Genomic DNA, 16,375 nt, shown 5'->3' on the forward strand with positions numbered 1-16,375 from the left:
GCCAGCTTGAACTTGGGCTCATCTGTCTTGACCGTGGGGTTGCTGGCTTGAGCATGGGATCATAGACATGACCTCATGGTCACTGGCTTGAGCAAGGGGTCACTGGCTCAGCTGGAGTCCCCAGGGTCAAGGTACATATGAGAAAGCAATCAATGAACAACTAAGGTGCCACAACAAAGAGCTGATGTTTCTCATCTCTTTCCCTTCTTGTCTATCTGTCCCTGTCTGTCTCTCTGTGTCTCTCTCTCTTTTGCGCAAAAAAAAAAAAAAAAAAAATGTCACTGTAAACATTGTAGGAAAAAAAAATGACAAACAAGAATAAGTATCTCAATTATAATGGATATGTTAAATATCCTGGTAAAAGAAATAATTTCAGATTATGTTTTTAAAATCCAATTATGTGTTGCTAGAAAATGATAAAACCCAGGTTTGATGGGAGATAAAGCTTATAAAAGTTTGTGGATCTTTTAAGAAATGAGCATACCATTATTAACTTAAGGTCACAAAGTTTTGGAAGGTTTCTGAAACTGGCATTTAATTAGATTAATATTAAAGCTGCATTCAATCACAAGGTTTGGAAATTAAATAAAATGAATAGGAAAAGTCCCTGGCTGGTTTGTTCAGTGGATAGAGCCTCAGCCTAGTGTATAGATGTCCTGGGTTCCATTTCCAGTTCGGGCGCACACAAGAGTAGCAATCATCTTCTTCTCCTTCTTCTCCTTCTCTCGCTCTTCCCTTCCTGCAGTCAGTGGCTCAGTTGGTTTGAGCGTAGGTGCTTAGGATGGCTTGGCTGGTCTAAGCATCTTATCAAGACAGGGGTTGCCAAGTAGATCCTAGTCAGTATGCATTTAGGAGTCTATCTATCTCACTATCTCCCCTCCTTAGAAAAAAAAGAATTAAAAAAATATGAATAAGGAAGATAAAAATAGAGATTATCCATTCTGATTGAGTAGTTCTGTTGGTTAGAGCTAGTTCCCATACAACAAGTTTGCAGGTTTGATCCCTGGTCAGGATACATGCAATAATCAACCAATGCTAGTTTGTGCTTCAGAAGAAATGCCAGTTGAAAACACATTGAAATATTTTCATAAGAACTTACTTATTCTATAAAATATTTAAAGAACCTAAGATTTTATTTATCAGTAATGACTATCTAGTTTATTGTTGTTCTTTTATTTATTTCTCTCATACATTTTAATTTCTTCCCAACTTTACAAGAGACATGTTCCGTGTTTTTCTGTGATGGATTAGAGATGATTTTCTCCATTTTCATTTTAGACCACCACAAATTACCTATTACTGGCTTAGAGTTATTTGGTTAAGGCTTATTTGTGAATTGACTGCAGTGGTATCCATTAAAAACAATAAATGGGAATATTTGAGAAGTTAAATTATAAGAGTCTGAGAATTTTAACCATTTGAATAGTATTATTTAAACACAAATCTATGGCTGTAATTGTTCCTATTTTCTTTATTGCTATTATAGTCATCTTTTCCCAGTATACATTGAATTTTTTCTTTTCTGATTTATCCTTAAGAGTGTACACTTCTAGTTGGTATGTCTCATGTCACTGCTTGGCATCAAAATGACATTTCATTTTGAAATTTTAATCAGCTGTTTAAAATCTGTCAGTCCCATTTCTCTACCAAAAATTCTCCTGGACACTTATGCATTATAAAAAAGGTGTTCTTATCTCCAAATACCTCATTAAAAAGAAAAGAAAAGAAAGGAAAACTGAAATAACTCAAATGGTTTAAATGAGAAACTTGCATTTTCTACCATGGTTAACTTTAATAACCTGCCACACATTAAAGTCAGCAATCACATCTTTCCAACTTCTACTTCCATGACCACCTCTCTTTAATTCTGACTCTCCTGTTTCCTTCATTCACTAGAAAGGTATCTGTGATATAATTGGGCCTACCAGGGTAATCCAGAATAATTTCATTGCAAAGCCAGCTGGTTACCAACCTTAATGCTTTTTGCAACCTCAATTCCCTTTGGCTTTGCAAGTAGTATGTTTACAGGTTCCTAGGATAAGAACAGAGGCATCTTTGAGGAACCATTAAATTACCAACCACAAATTCTAATACATTTCTGTATTGTTTAAGCTAGATAGTTAAGAACTGCTATTGTGTGTACTTAAGACATTTTGACACATTACCCTTTAATTGCTTGTAACCTTTACTACCAATTGGTATCACTAATTGAGTCCTTTGTGAAGTAAGCAGTTTAACTTATTTAACCTGTCCAATTCTTATAATAACCTCATGAGTTAGACATGAACATCTTCCTTTTACAGTGGAAAAACTGAAGAATATTTGGACTAGGCAATTTGCTGGAAGTCTGCAGATTTTGGGGTTTTAACCACTATGGAACACTGCTTTTCCATGTGTTTGAAATTTATATAAAGAAAAAGAAACAGGAATGAACTAAAGTAATAAATTAAAAAACGTTTAAAAGAATAACCTCAGTGATATGAATCAAATGTCATTTTAATAAGATGGCCTGTCTTTATCATCACAGGAAGTCCATATGTGTAAAAAATTACCTATCCAGAAGGTTCTCTTTGTTTTCTTTTCTGCATTGTTAAAATAGACTCTTCTTGGCCCTGGCTGGTTGGCTCTGTGGATTAAGCCTCGGTCCTGTATGCAGAAGTCCTGAGTTCTTCCCTGGTCAGGGCACAGATGAGAGGTGACCATCTGCTTCTACTCCCCTCTCTCTCCCCCTTCTCTCTCTCTTCTCCTCTCATAGCCAGTGGCTCAATTTGTTCAAACATTGGCCCCAGGTGCTGAGTATAGCTCTGCTAATTCAAGCATCAGCCCCAGACGAGGGTTGCCAGGTGGATCCTAGTTAGGACACATGTGGGAGGCTTTTACTATCTCACTTCTTCTCACTTAAAAAAAAAATAGACTCCATTTAATTGTCAGTGAACTTGTTGAGAAGAGTTCTTCTTTGAAGATCTCATTCTTTGCATTTTTAGTCCTGGTTCTGTTTGTCTGGCCTTTCTGATTGATGTGTTATGTTTTGCATTTAGTCAACAGAATTTTTATTTGCTGGGTGTCAACTTCAGTTCCTTAGAATATCCATTTGTTTTTCTCAATCATGAGAACTTGTCAATCTCTTTGATTATCCCTTCATTTTCTGTTTTTCTTTTAAAATCTATTGTAGGTATCAATTATTTTATGAATTATAAGAGGTAAATTTATGATTTGGTGTCTCTTGACTATTAATAGCAGTCACAAAAAAGAATTGTAAGTAATGATTTAACATTAGAAAGGTTACTTAAGAACCCGGCAGGTCACTCAGTCGGTTAAGAGCGTTAACCCAAAACAATAAGGTTGCGGGTTGGATCCCCAGTTAAGGTACACATGGGAAGCAACCAATGAATGCATGGCTGAGTGGAACAACAGATTTATGCTTTCCTTACCATCCCCCTCTCTCTGCCTTTCTCTCTCTGTCTCTCTAAAAATCAATAAAAATTAAGCCCTGCTTGGATAGCTTGGTTGGTTGGAGTGTTGCCCCAGAGAACAGAGGTTGCTGGTTCAATTCCCTGGTCAGGGAACAGACAGGAGCAGCTAAATGTTCCTGTCTCTCTCTTCCTGCATTTATCAAAAATAACTAACTAACTTAATTAATTAATTAGTTAAAAAGAAAGAGAAGGCCACTAAATATACTAGGTTTGTAATTTATATAACAAAATGTCATTGGGATTCAATTTATATTAAGCATTATGTTAATGTGTTTTGTACATTTAGAAATAATAAACAAAGTTACCCTATACTTATTTAAAACTTATTTTTTAAGCAGATTGTAGCCCTTTCATCTCTTTGAGTTGAGTATCAAAAAATGACTCTGCAAATACATGCAATGACTTAATTAAACACACATTTACTATTTGCATAGCTCTATGCTCTACTATGGCGAATTGAAAATTTAACCCAAACAAATTTCTAACTCTCAAGAGGACACAGTTTCATAGTGAAGTTAGGCTCTACATATAAAAGTATATTTCAAAGTAGAATATTAAAAGTATTCTGAAAAAGATAAAAAACTATTGGAGAGGATATTTCTCACTGGAATTAATAGATTGCACACAATTCAACTTTTCCCTAAAGCACTTTGTCACAAGATTCATCTGGAAAGCTTGTTATAAATACAGACTCTCTGCCTTTTATTAGAAGTTCTAATTTGGTACCTTCAGAAAGATTTGAGAATTTCTTTTTCGACAAGAAACCCTCATGCTCAGTCAAGTTAGGAAATTACTCCTTAGAAGAAAACCTTTGCACTAATCTTGAAAGGTGGACAGTTATTCAGAGAAGTTATTGAGGGGAAAAGCATTTCAAGCACAAAACCTCTTGAACAAATGAGGGTGAAATAGCAGGATGGCTGCAAGTAACATTCATTCATCTATCTAGCCATTCATTCATCAAACAATGCAGGGTATAGAGAATACAAATACCAATAAGACACAGAAACTCCCCTCTAAGAATCCTTTGTATAGACTGAAAGGTAGATATAAATAAATAGGTATGCAAATATTCATTCAAGTTTATAGACCTCTATCTAGGAGCTAAATGATCACTTAGTTCTGGAGAATGAAGAACTAAGCGATCCATAAAGTTTTATTCATAAACTTCAGAGCAGTGCAAACTTTGTCGAGTATCAACAATGCGTATCTTACAAAGAGAAACTGCCAGTGCTGGTGAAATGGTAGTTCAAAACAGACCATTAAAAATTTTGGATGTGATCATAATTTAAAAAATACACATCTCACTACCCCTGCCATAAATCCCAGTAGAAATGACTGTTGGAATATAAACAGAGCTGTGGATACAAAGAGAGGAAAAGACAACGGTGAAAGCTTGTGCAGTCACTTCTCACATGCTCAATGGCTGCAGTTGGAACTGGGAGCTTTGAATGCTTCTTGAGAAAGAGAATTATGACAACTATCTTTTAAAAATTTGCTTTGACAAACATTTTGGTTATGAACAGCAAATTAGGCCTTTTCTGGAATGAGAAGTTTGAGACACAGGAAGCAGTTACATAAATCTTGTACCTCCCTGGAGGTAATGTGAGATAGGTTTGATATTTGAAAAGTGGTTTCAGAAAAGGCTTTATTGTTGGGAATTCACAGTGTGGGGGTGCCTTTTAATAAGTCTCTGAACTTTCTATACTTCAAAGTTTCCTCATCTAACAGAAGAGGAGAATAGTCACAAGTGCAGTAGCTACTTTATAGAGTTATTGAGAGAATTAATAAATGTATTTTTTATTGTATTCAGAAAGTTGACTATTGTTTTTGGAAACAAAATGAGAAGACATGAATCTACTTAAACTATTCAGAGACAAATAGGAGACATGGATAGCTTTTTTTTCTTTATTCAAAGACAGTTAACAGACTAAAATATTAACATGGGAATTAATAAATGATTCTCTAATATAAAACAAGGAGGTGACCACAGTAATGCAAAAGCAAATGAAGAATATATCTTTGAGTAAAAAGATTTTCTCAGGAAAACTGAAGTAAATGTTAGGCATTATGCTTGGTACTCTCAAAAAAATTAAAACTAAAATAACATGTGATAGTGAATAAGAGTGGTGAAACAACTAGATCAGCAAATGAAGTCAGCAATTGAAAGGAGGAATGTGAGAGAACAAGAGTGCAATGGTAATAAAATCCCTTTTTGATGAGTGAAACAGAAAAGGTGGTGAATCAGGCTATGGACTTGAAAAGTTAAGCAGAAACCATAAAAACTAGACAAAATTGAAACGTAATACCACTGTCTTAGACTGCAGATGGATTTTTAAGATGAATAGCAAAAGCAAGAAGTTCACAGGAAAACAATGGTAGGTTTAGTTGGATAACACTGAAAGAAAGGTGCATGTTATAAAATAAAATTTAAAAATTAAAAGGCATATAAAATGGGGAAAGTGGTCCCATTTTGCATGAGGATGAAATTTCTTGGCATGCTCCGTACAACTTCTAGGCAAATTCAGAGCCATGACCATCAAGTTACATCATTGGTTTCTACTGATTCATTGCATTGTATAGTGGGTCGCATGAAAAGATGAAATGTTTATCACATATATTAGTTTCTCAGACTGCCATAACAAGTTATCACATAATTTCTGGTTTTTTTAAAAAATAGATTTATTCTCAAGTAATTTTGGAGGCCAGAAGTCTAAAATCAAGGTATTAGCAAGGCCACACTCCCTCTAAGTTTGGGGAGACAATTTTTTTTCTACTTTTTCAGCTTCTGATGGCTCCAAACATTCCTTCACGGTACTTCTCTTCTTTTCCTGTGTTTCTTCTCTTATAAGGACACCTGCCATACGATTTAGAGTTCAATCACATAATGCAGAATCATCTCTGCTATAAATCCTTGGGATAATTGCATCTGCACAAACTTTTTTTTTTTTTAATGAAATGACATTCACAGGTTCTGGGTCCGTGGAGAAAATTTTTGGCAGCTACCATTCAAACCAATATACCAGAATAGTTATTTATCAAATTAGCTGTAATTTTTCTATTATAGTAGATTATTCTCATCAGGGGAATATATGGTTTTTGAATCCAAAGCTTAGAGTATTCTAATTCTTCTTTCTTTCTCTATAAAACTAAATTATTTCCAGAATGTGTGTGTGTGTGTGTGTGTGTGTGTGTGTGTGTGTGTGTATGTGTATGTGTTTAGTGGAGGAGGTTGGTATTATCAATTTTAAACACTGTACTTTAAAATTCAATATTAGTTTCAGGATAAGAGAGATTTTTACTTTTTGGCTGTTACATTTATATAACTCTATGAGTCTCCTTGTGTGCTGGCTTTTTAAATAAATTAAGACTGTGTTACTTTATTCATGATAGGTTATTTAACATAATTTTGTATTAGTCAGAAATTTTGTTACAAAGTTTCTCTCCAAAATATCCTTCTTGTCTGAAGGTCACATAGTTTATATCTTGTATCTCCTGTCTCTTTTGACAATCAGGCTCTGATGCCAAAGACAATGAAATCTGACCTCAACTCTGCCATACACATACAAATGTTCAGTAAATAGTTATTGAATGAGTGACAGTTGAGAGACTAAATGCTTTATGATAGGTTTGTGTGAATTTTGGAACAAATTCTAGATAAGGGGTGCTTCCAATAATCCCCAAATGATCTACTCTAAGAGGAGACCTGAAACAGCTTCTGGCATAGACCTTTAAGAGCAAATTCTAATTTGATTGTGATTGTAAGAAAGGAAAAAGTAAGTGGAGGCTCAGAAGCACACTCTTGCAAGATGCCAGTGGTAAGCTACTCAGTCATTTTTGAGACTCTAGTCATTGCCTTGTAGGTATGCATGCCACCCTTGGGTATACAAGCACATTTTCCTCATTCTCCCAAGAATCCTCTCAAATTTTCTCCTTTCTTCCTTTGACTGTCTTAAGTAAAAAGCACACAAAAATGTATTATATTTCATATCTCCAGAAAGAAGTTGCCTGACCTGTGGTGGTGCAGTGGATAAAGCATCGACCTGGAAATGCTGAGGTCGCCGGTTCGAAACCTTGGGCTTGCCTGGTCAAGGCACATATGGGAGTTGATGCTTCCAGCTCCTCCCCCCTTCTCTCTCTCTGTCTCTCTCTCCTCTCTGCCTCTCCTCTCTAAAATGAATAAATAAAATAAAAATAAAAAAATAAAAAAAAAGAAAGAAGTGCACTTTATTTAGAAAAGGGAAAGAACACAGATAAATTAAGTGCTTTAATCAAGATCACAGCATGCCTGCCACAGAATTAGGACTCAAAATCGCATCTTCCAGTTTCCAGATAATTTTGTCTGAAAATAATAGTGAAAATGGAATGTAAAATTATGCCAATTATAACTTCTGAATTTTTAAAAATTCCCTTTCTCTTATAAGGTACAGAATTGCTAAATGTTCATTCAGACCACGAAATATATTACAGCCAGTGATTCATTAAATGGTGTAGCTGATTCAAGTAAAGTTCATGTTACCGTTTACAAGAAGCTGGGGTTCTATAAGATACCCATATCTAAATTCTGATGGTGCTCAAATATTTCAGCACCTTATTAATCTGTTCAGTCCACACTGTCTTCCAGGCTGCAGCAGAGAAGAGATATGATTGATGGTGCTGCAGGATATGTGCTTTTTGCATTTCCGTTAACTATAAAACAAGCACCATTTTAATTAAACTGCTTTCAAGCAGTTCAGGTGCTCCATAAAAATATAATGAAGCAATTAAGATGTGTTACAAGTGACTGAGATATCTTTTTTTACTTGAAAATGTGAAAGTGGATGTCAGGTAGATTTTCATTTTTTAAAAATCTTTCCCAAACCTCAAAGCGTGGGAGGCCATTTATTCCCAGGAAAAGGAACACTGGATTTAAGTGAAATATAAGTTGATCCAATACATACATATATATATATATATTATACCAACAGTTACACTTATCCCCCTCACATGATTATCCAAAACTAATATAATATGAATTAATACAACAATGCATAGCCTATTAATTAGCCTGTTGTGTCTGCCTCTGATTAATCAATTCAGCGACAATACCCTAAACCTATCCCTAATATTCTTCTCTGACTCACTGTCAATACCTCTCCTCCTCCTTCTAAATAAATATATATATTTAATTTTTCACAAATTTAGCATACAACCAAACACACAGATATTATTTTTAGTGTTATTGAGGTTTGAAGACATATGTAGGTGTTTAAAATATAACTATAAAAATACCCTTATATTACTCTCAAGAAAATATTAATTATGGGACCTAAATTAAGCACCAGAAGTTTTTATGAATTTATTGTAAGAGCTTAATTGATAAAATAATCTAAAAATTATATTTACTTGAATATTTAAAATTTAAGAGACACAGAAGAGTTGGTACCTTTCTTATCTGGTACAATAACTTATTTTGGGTGTATCTGAATGACCTATATGCATAATGCTGTCCTATTTGCTTTTATAAGAACAAATAAACTTTCTGTTTTCATTATGAAATTATCATTTATGAGTTTTTTTCATTCATTTATTCATTCAGTTAACCAACAGGTATTAGACCAGACATGATATTAGGTTCTATGGATACAAAGACATTCATTACACACTTAAATTGTCCATGCATAGTTTAATAGTTTAGTGTGCAAGAACTACCATAAATAATAAAAAATTTAAACAATGCTTATTAATATAATAAAACATTGTGGTATTAAAAGATAAAGTAATATAAACCTCAACACCAGCTCTAGGAAACTGGGCATGGTAGGTCACTGAAAAGCTGATATGATACAGCCCTGAAGGCAAAATCTTTGTTGAAAGGCTTAGTGAAAGTGTAGAAAATGCTGATATTTAGAATGACAGGCTAAATGAGAACCAACAACAAAGAATGCATACTATATTAAAAGAGAATAACCCTTACTTCATTTTGAAAAATTCACTATTATAAAATTTACCAGTTCACCTAAAGTTAATGTCTTCTGCTGTAGGTTTAGACTATTTTCATTTTGATAGGAACAAATAATGTACATGATTTCAAAATATGCCATTGTTATTAAAGTCAGATGAAATGAAAACAAATACTGAGAACAATAGAAAGTCAAAAGTTAGCCACACTAACCGAGGTATAACAAACATTATCTTTGCAGATAAAGATATAAATTTGAGTGTTTAATTTAACTGTTTAGATTTCAGGGGTAGATAGTGGCAGAATCAGGATAAAAAGACATATTATTAATACAGATCTTAAGGAGATGGGTAAAAAGGTAGCTAAGATAGATAATAATTGATAGGAAAATAATTTAATAGTTATGTTGCCTTCTCCGATTCTTATTTTTTTCTTTACTAGTGGCCCAGCATGAATGATAGCACTAAAAATCTAGTTTGAGATGTTGATTGTCATTGTTCTATGGCACTTTATTTATAATTAATGTGTTAATTCTTCAGTTTATTCCCTTGGGGATTTTCACTATGGATGCAATTTTATAACACACCTAAAAACTAAATAAATGTTACAGCCACCTTCTAGCTAACAGGTGTGTCCAGATGGAATTGAATATTATATTCTTGAGGAAATTTTATCTACCCAATGGGCAAAAACCTAAGCAAATTCAAACAGAGTTTCTAATAATTTTATCCTAAGAATTATCTGAAGGATATTAGCTGGAAAGACATTAAGGGCAGGGTAACCACCAGTGGAAAGCAAGCATATGGGTAGTCTCCTGGAGGGGTAACACGCTTAAACTCATAAGACCGGAGCTTCCCAGACTGGAGAGAGGAAAGCACTGAAGAGCAGATCGTTGAAAAGGGCATCGAGAATTGAAGATGCTAATGCTCTATTATTCAAATTCTACTACCATGCTTTTATTTCTTTTTCTGTGATTATTTTTAGCTATTGAATGAGAGGGTGCTGAGGAAAGAATAAAAAGAGTTGACAAAGAATGGTGTGTGGGGGCGGCAACTGAGAAAAGGAAGGTGAGGCTTCATCGTTTCATGGATAATACTGAGAAACAAGACCAACATATGCTGTCCCACTTTGTTAGTACTAAAGGAAACCTGAAAAACTGAGTTCTCTTGCTTGGTTTCTGCTTTTCTACCTTTCTATACTATATGCTTTCTTGCTGGCTTTTTTTAAAATCACATACTATTGATTGTTGATTGTGTCCAATGGAACCATGCTACTAGGTATGAATGTGAATACATAAACCAGCTACTAAATCTACCAAAGGTTAATTTCTAAAATGTTAAGAAGTTTTGAGAGCTGGTTGTTGAATTTTTGGTATCTTGAAAAATGGCCAGGGAGGATTATTTTTATTACTGAAACAGGCAAATCCAACATATCTTTGCTTTTTTGTTTATTTATTTTTTCCTTTTGGAGAGCCAGTTTACTAGCACACCACTTGTGAATGTATTTAAGTGGGGGTGAGTGGGTGGTAAGTGGGATAGGACACATATATGTCCCCTACCCTTGGAGACTTAGAACTCAGGAGGTGAACAAAGTTGACAAGAGATAAGAGAGGAAACTTCAATGTAAGGCATTGTGAGGTTACTTCTATTAGGGGGAAACTGTGGTTGTAAGTGTGCTGTCCATAAAAAAATTATATTTAGCTAGTACCAAGATATCAAAGAATAGTTAATATTTAAACTTGTCCTGTAAGGGCTAGCACGACTTCAGTGTGTGGCAGTATAGAAAGGAAGGTAAGGTAGAAACAGAGATTGTCAGCCAGGGGACATACAAGAGAACAGAGTCCCTAAGGCAAAAAAAGCCTCAAATTGGGTTATTTTCATTTGACGGGAGCATAAGTAATATCTGGAGGATCTATAGTAGGATAGGGAAGTAGGTAAAGGGCTTACCCAATAACTATATACTAAGGTGATACTATATACCAAGATAATAATATGGTAGTATTCCTAAAGAATTACAAAATAAATATAGTTTTAGTATGAAAATAAAAACAGAAAACAAAAAAACAAACAACCTGCTGCCTGACCAGAGGTGCCGCAGTGGATAGATCATCCACCAGGACTCTTAAGTGCCCTGAGTGAAAACCCCCATGTCACTAGTTAGAGTGCAACTCATTGGCTTGAGTACAGGCTTGGCACTTGAGCACAGTGTCACTAGCTTGAGCACTAGACCATTGACGTGATACTTAGGTTGTTGGCTTGAGTCCAAAGGCTGCTGGTTTGAAGCCAAGGTCACTGGATTGAGCCTATAGGTGGCTGTTTTGAGCAAAGGGACATTGGCTCTGCATGAGCTCCCTGGTCAAGACATATATGAGCAGCAATCAGTAAACTCTGAGTTGATGCTTCTCATCTCTTTCCTCCCTCTCCTTTTTATTCTCTCTCTCTAAAAAATAATAACAACAAAACAACAACAAAAACTTGCAAGCTTTAAATGCCATAATATAGAATGACTATGTTATTCATTGTGCACTTCACAGGTTTCTCTAACTCTCAGAAGAGAATCATGAAGAAATTTTAACAATATAGAGAAAATTTGGTTTCTACATTTATTGAAGGCATGTGATAACCTCGGGAAGGTTTAGGGATATTGAATTTAAATCCCTATCCCCTCAAAATATATATATATGGGAGTGTTTGTGTGTGTTTGTGTGCGTATGTACAATTTATCTATTTGGGAGGTAGGAAGTACAGGTGATCAGTATGGTGTTAACTTAGCAGGAGAAAAATATTCATTTGGTAAGATCTCCATGACTTCATGTAAGTTTGATGTTTTGTCCTGTTGTAAGATTATTTGAATTTATGTAGACATTGCTTAATTAGATTACAAGATGCATGAACTGGTCAATACTGTTAAATGAGAGAAGTTTTAATGCTGGAAATTAGCTTTAATCTTAGATTTAAAGCTATAAGTGATGCAGTTTGAAAAATAGAATGTGACAAGAATTAACTACTAATAAATCCAGCAATGTGAGAATTATATTACTTCAGATGAAGTTGCTAGCTCTCATTGACTCAAATTGGTTTTATTAAGGAGTTGAAATTCCTTGATCATATATGCCCTCATAATGTTCAAAGATCACAAATTAAGCTCAGTTTCAAATATCTTTATTTCGCATAAGTTCACACATGTGAATGGGCTTCCTAAGGGCAAGGTCAAACAATGGGACAGTTGCTCAAAGAACAGACTTTGGAGACAATCTCTCTGGCTTGAAAACACAATTGGCCATTATTATTTCCATTACCTTTTAAAAATGGTTAAATATATTTGTTCTTTATTTTTCTCATATGGAATAAGAAAAAATAACAGTATCTATCTAGTAAGGACTTTTTAAGGGTTAAATGAGAATATATATGTGAAACACATAGTAAACATTATTTCACAATGTTTGAGCTCCCACTATATCTTAGGCATATTTTAGGCACATGGGATACATATGTGATTAAAATAAACTTCTGACATAGTACGTGTTAGGGCCCAGGGCAGGCCACCGCAAGACATCCCATGATGGTATATTAATTATTTTGAATTAAAGATACTTAAGGAACTTCCCATGAGCAGAAAACCCTGACCTCTCTGTCCTCTTAAAAGCAAGAGATAAATATCCTATGTGGTAAGTGCCCTGTCTGAGGGCTAAGACACAATAAAGTTAAAAGAATTTAGAGTTTTTCTTCTGTAATCTAGTCTCATATCCATTTTGTTATTTTATTACTGGTCCAGCTGTAAGACCTAAAGAAGAATGGAGGGAATTATTCCTCCTGACAAAGGTCTTGTATTTTTATCACATTTTAGTTAACATTATTATTGCTTCCATTGCTATCTTTGCTTTTAAAAAAGATAGCCCAGTGCTTGACTAGTAAGTGCTCAAAATAAAGTTCCTAAAGTTCCTCAACAGAAGCTGGGTTAAAGCAAATAAACACCATATATGAGTGAACAGAATAAAAGGAAGTACTTTGAAAAATTAAGAAATTCAAGGAAAGAGACTGAATGTAGCGCAAAACAGAATTTCTGATTGTGAAATACATGGGAAAAACTCATTTGTTACAATGAAAATTCTACTTGTTCAAACCAGCAAATCTGAATTTTCTTTTTATAATGGCAAATATATATAAATAAAATTTTACATTGTCTATGAATAATTATAGAAATATGTTGTTCTTTTAGCTTTATTGGTCTTTGAAATTTATCCAGACTGTTAGAGAATTAGAGGTAATAATTTAAGTGTCTGACAGAATAACAAATGAGACATTGGTTTCCTTTTCACTCAATCACAACTCCTAGTAATAGCTAAATAGATGAAACTCTTAAATTTAAAATACATTGGTATTAGTCATTTCAAAGCAGATATTTCAGGATGTATTAAGGAATTATAGCTCATAGAATTAAGTATGTCTAATACTATTAGGTGCAAGAGAGAAGCACTGTTTAATGGATCAATTCGATTAGAGAGGGGGGAGAAAAGCAAAAATTACAAGTGGTTTCACTTTAGAAACATAGCTATAAAAATCAGTTACCTGCCTGCTGAAATTCGCTTCCCCTTTTCAAATGTTTCTGTGCTGTCAGCATTGTCAGTATATGTGGCTACTGTACTGTGGAAAGTAATTATATTATATGGCAGATAAAACAAGGGGGTATGCATCAGATTATAAATAACTTAATTTTGCAAAAGAATTTTACATCTTAATCTGCTGGACTATCACTTTCACTTAGGCTCTGAAACCAAATTATGTTATTGTGTTCTGTGATATAATTTAATAACTCACCCATAAGGAAATGTCAGGTCGCATTTGCAACAATCCAGGGGCCATTAAGCCAGATGGAAGGTCATTCTGTTTGAGGATTGCAAATGAACCTGTCCAACAAAGTTTGGGTAGGGACAGCCAAGGACTTATTATGTAGTCGATTTACCCAACTGCTTGCAAGAACCATGCCAATGCCAAGGCCACTCTGTCCTTTGAAATAGATTTGAGTATACAAGGTTTTTAGTTTCATCAGGCCAAAAAGAAAATTGCCTTTGCAAAATAGCAGTCATTTCCATATATTGCTTAGAACATTAGACTAAAAATTAGATGTACTGTTGAAATGTATTGTGTAATTTTTGCTTTTTCTTATTCACTTTCCTCTTTCCCTTCTAAATACTACCTGTCATGGTAGTAAAAAACACACACTCACTCACATACATACACAAACATAAACTACCTAAACAACATATTGTGAATGTACAAAGAAATCATGTTTGCCTGACCCAAGTGGTGGTGCATTGGATAGAGAATGGATCTGGGAGGCTAAGAACCCAGGTTTGAAACCGTGAGGTCACCGGTTTGAGCGCAGGCTCACCAGCTTGAGCATGGTGTCGCTGGCTTGAGTGTAGGATCATGGACATTACCTTATGGTTGCTAGCTTGAAGCCTAAGGTTTCTGGCTTGAGCACAAGTTTCTGGCCTGAGCAAAGGGTCACTGCCTCAGTTGCAGTGCTGAAACTATGAGTTGATGCTTCTAACTTTTCTACCTTCCTTTTTATCTATCTCTTTCTCTTTCTCTCACAAAAAAAAATGCTCCTGAAAGTAAAAATATTCAGTTAAAATAATTACAATAAACTTTTGATTTCTATTTGTGTAACATAAAGTTAATAATTTCTGTTATGTGATTGAATGTGAATTCTTAAAAATGGATAGCTCATACCAGTTTTTATTTAGATTTTAAAAAAGACATTTTAAGGAATCTTGATGACTGATGATAGTTAAGTTATTCTTTAGAGCAAAAGATACAGTATTTGTTGTTCTATGAAAATATTTTATATTTTCCATTTTAAAAAATGAAGAATAAAGAGCTAATATATTTATTCATAATCTTAAATTGATGATAAATGTCAAAACATTTGTGTGTGTTTAGATCTTTCAAAGCATAGTTTACTGGCTTGGGTTTATTGGCTTGGTTATGTAGGTATGGATTTACTGATGTGTTTACTGATCACATAGAGACTTGATGCTTCTTATTTGTGGGTTCTGTATTTATGAATTTGCCTACCTGCTAAAGTTTATTTATAACTCCCAAATCAGTACTTACGGTACTTCTGCAGTCATTCGTGAACATACTCAAGGGTTGTGAAACATTTCAATAGGCCATTGTGCAAATACATACATACATATGAATGTATATGTGTGTGTGTGTGCATATGTGTGTGTGTATATATATATATACTATTTCTAAACTCTTTTCTAAATTAATATTTGAAAAATGATATCTCATGCTTAAGTTCTCAATCCTTTAGTTATTAGTGAGGTTAATTTTTTATGTGTGGTTATTTACCTTTTGCCTTGACTGTACTCTTTGCTTATAGTTCTTATTTTTAATTGTGTGAAAAATAATACAGTGCAGGTATTAACTTCTTGTTGTATTTCTTACATATAGTTCTAGATATTTGCCTTTATTTTCTGATATATTTTGATTAATAGAGTTTTAAGTTTTTATAACTTCCAATCCAACATTTTAGTTTTCCTTGTGATGAGATACACCTCATTGGCTTTATTATGAAATTTAAAATACTATTTGCAATAGGTGAAAAGAAAGAAACAGAAAAAAAATTAGAAACAAATGACCCAGAAACAAAATTTTGTATATATTTCTGAATATATTCTCAAGTGATATTTATATATTTGAAATAATGTATTCATAATGTTATACCCTATTTTATTCACAAAATGTCATGACCATTCTCTAGGTCTTAAAGAATTCTTTTTTCTATCATAAAGAAATAATTTAAATTATAAAGATATCATCTACAAACTGTAAATTTAAAAATAAATCTCTATATAAAACATTTTGGATACATCTATGCAACATATCAAGTTATTTATTAAAACTAATATCCAATTTAAGTATTGTGTCTTAATATAAAACAATTAATGCTA

This window comes from Saccopteryx leptura, chromosome 2 (genome assembly GCF_036850995.1).
Source record: "Saccopteryx leptura isolate mSacLep1 chromosome 2, mSacLep1_pri_phased_curated, whole genome shotgun sequence".
NCBI lineage: Eukaryota > Metazoa > Chordata > Mammalia > Chiroptera > Emballonuridae > Saccopteryx > Saccopteryx leptura.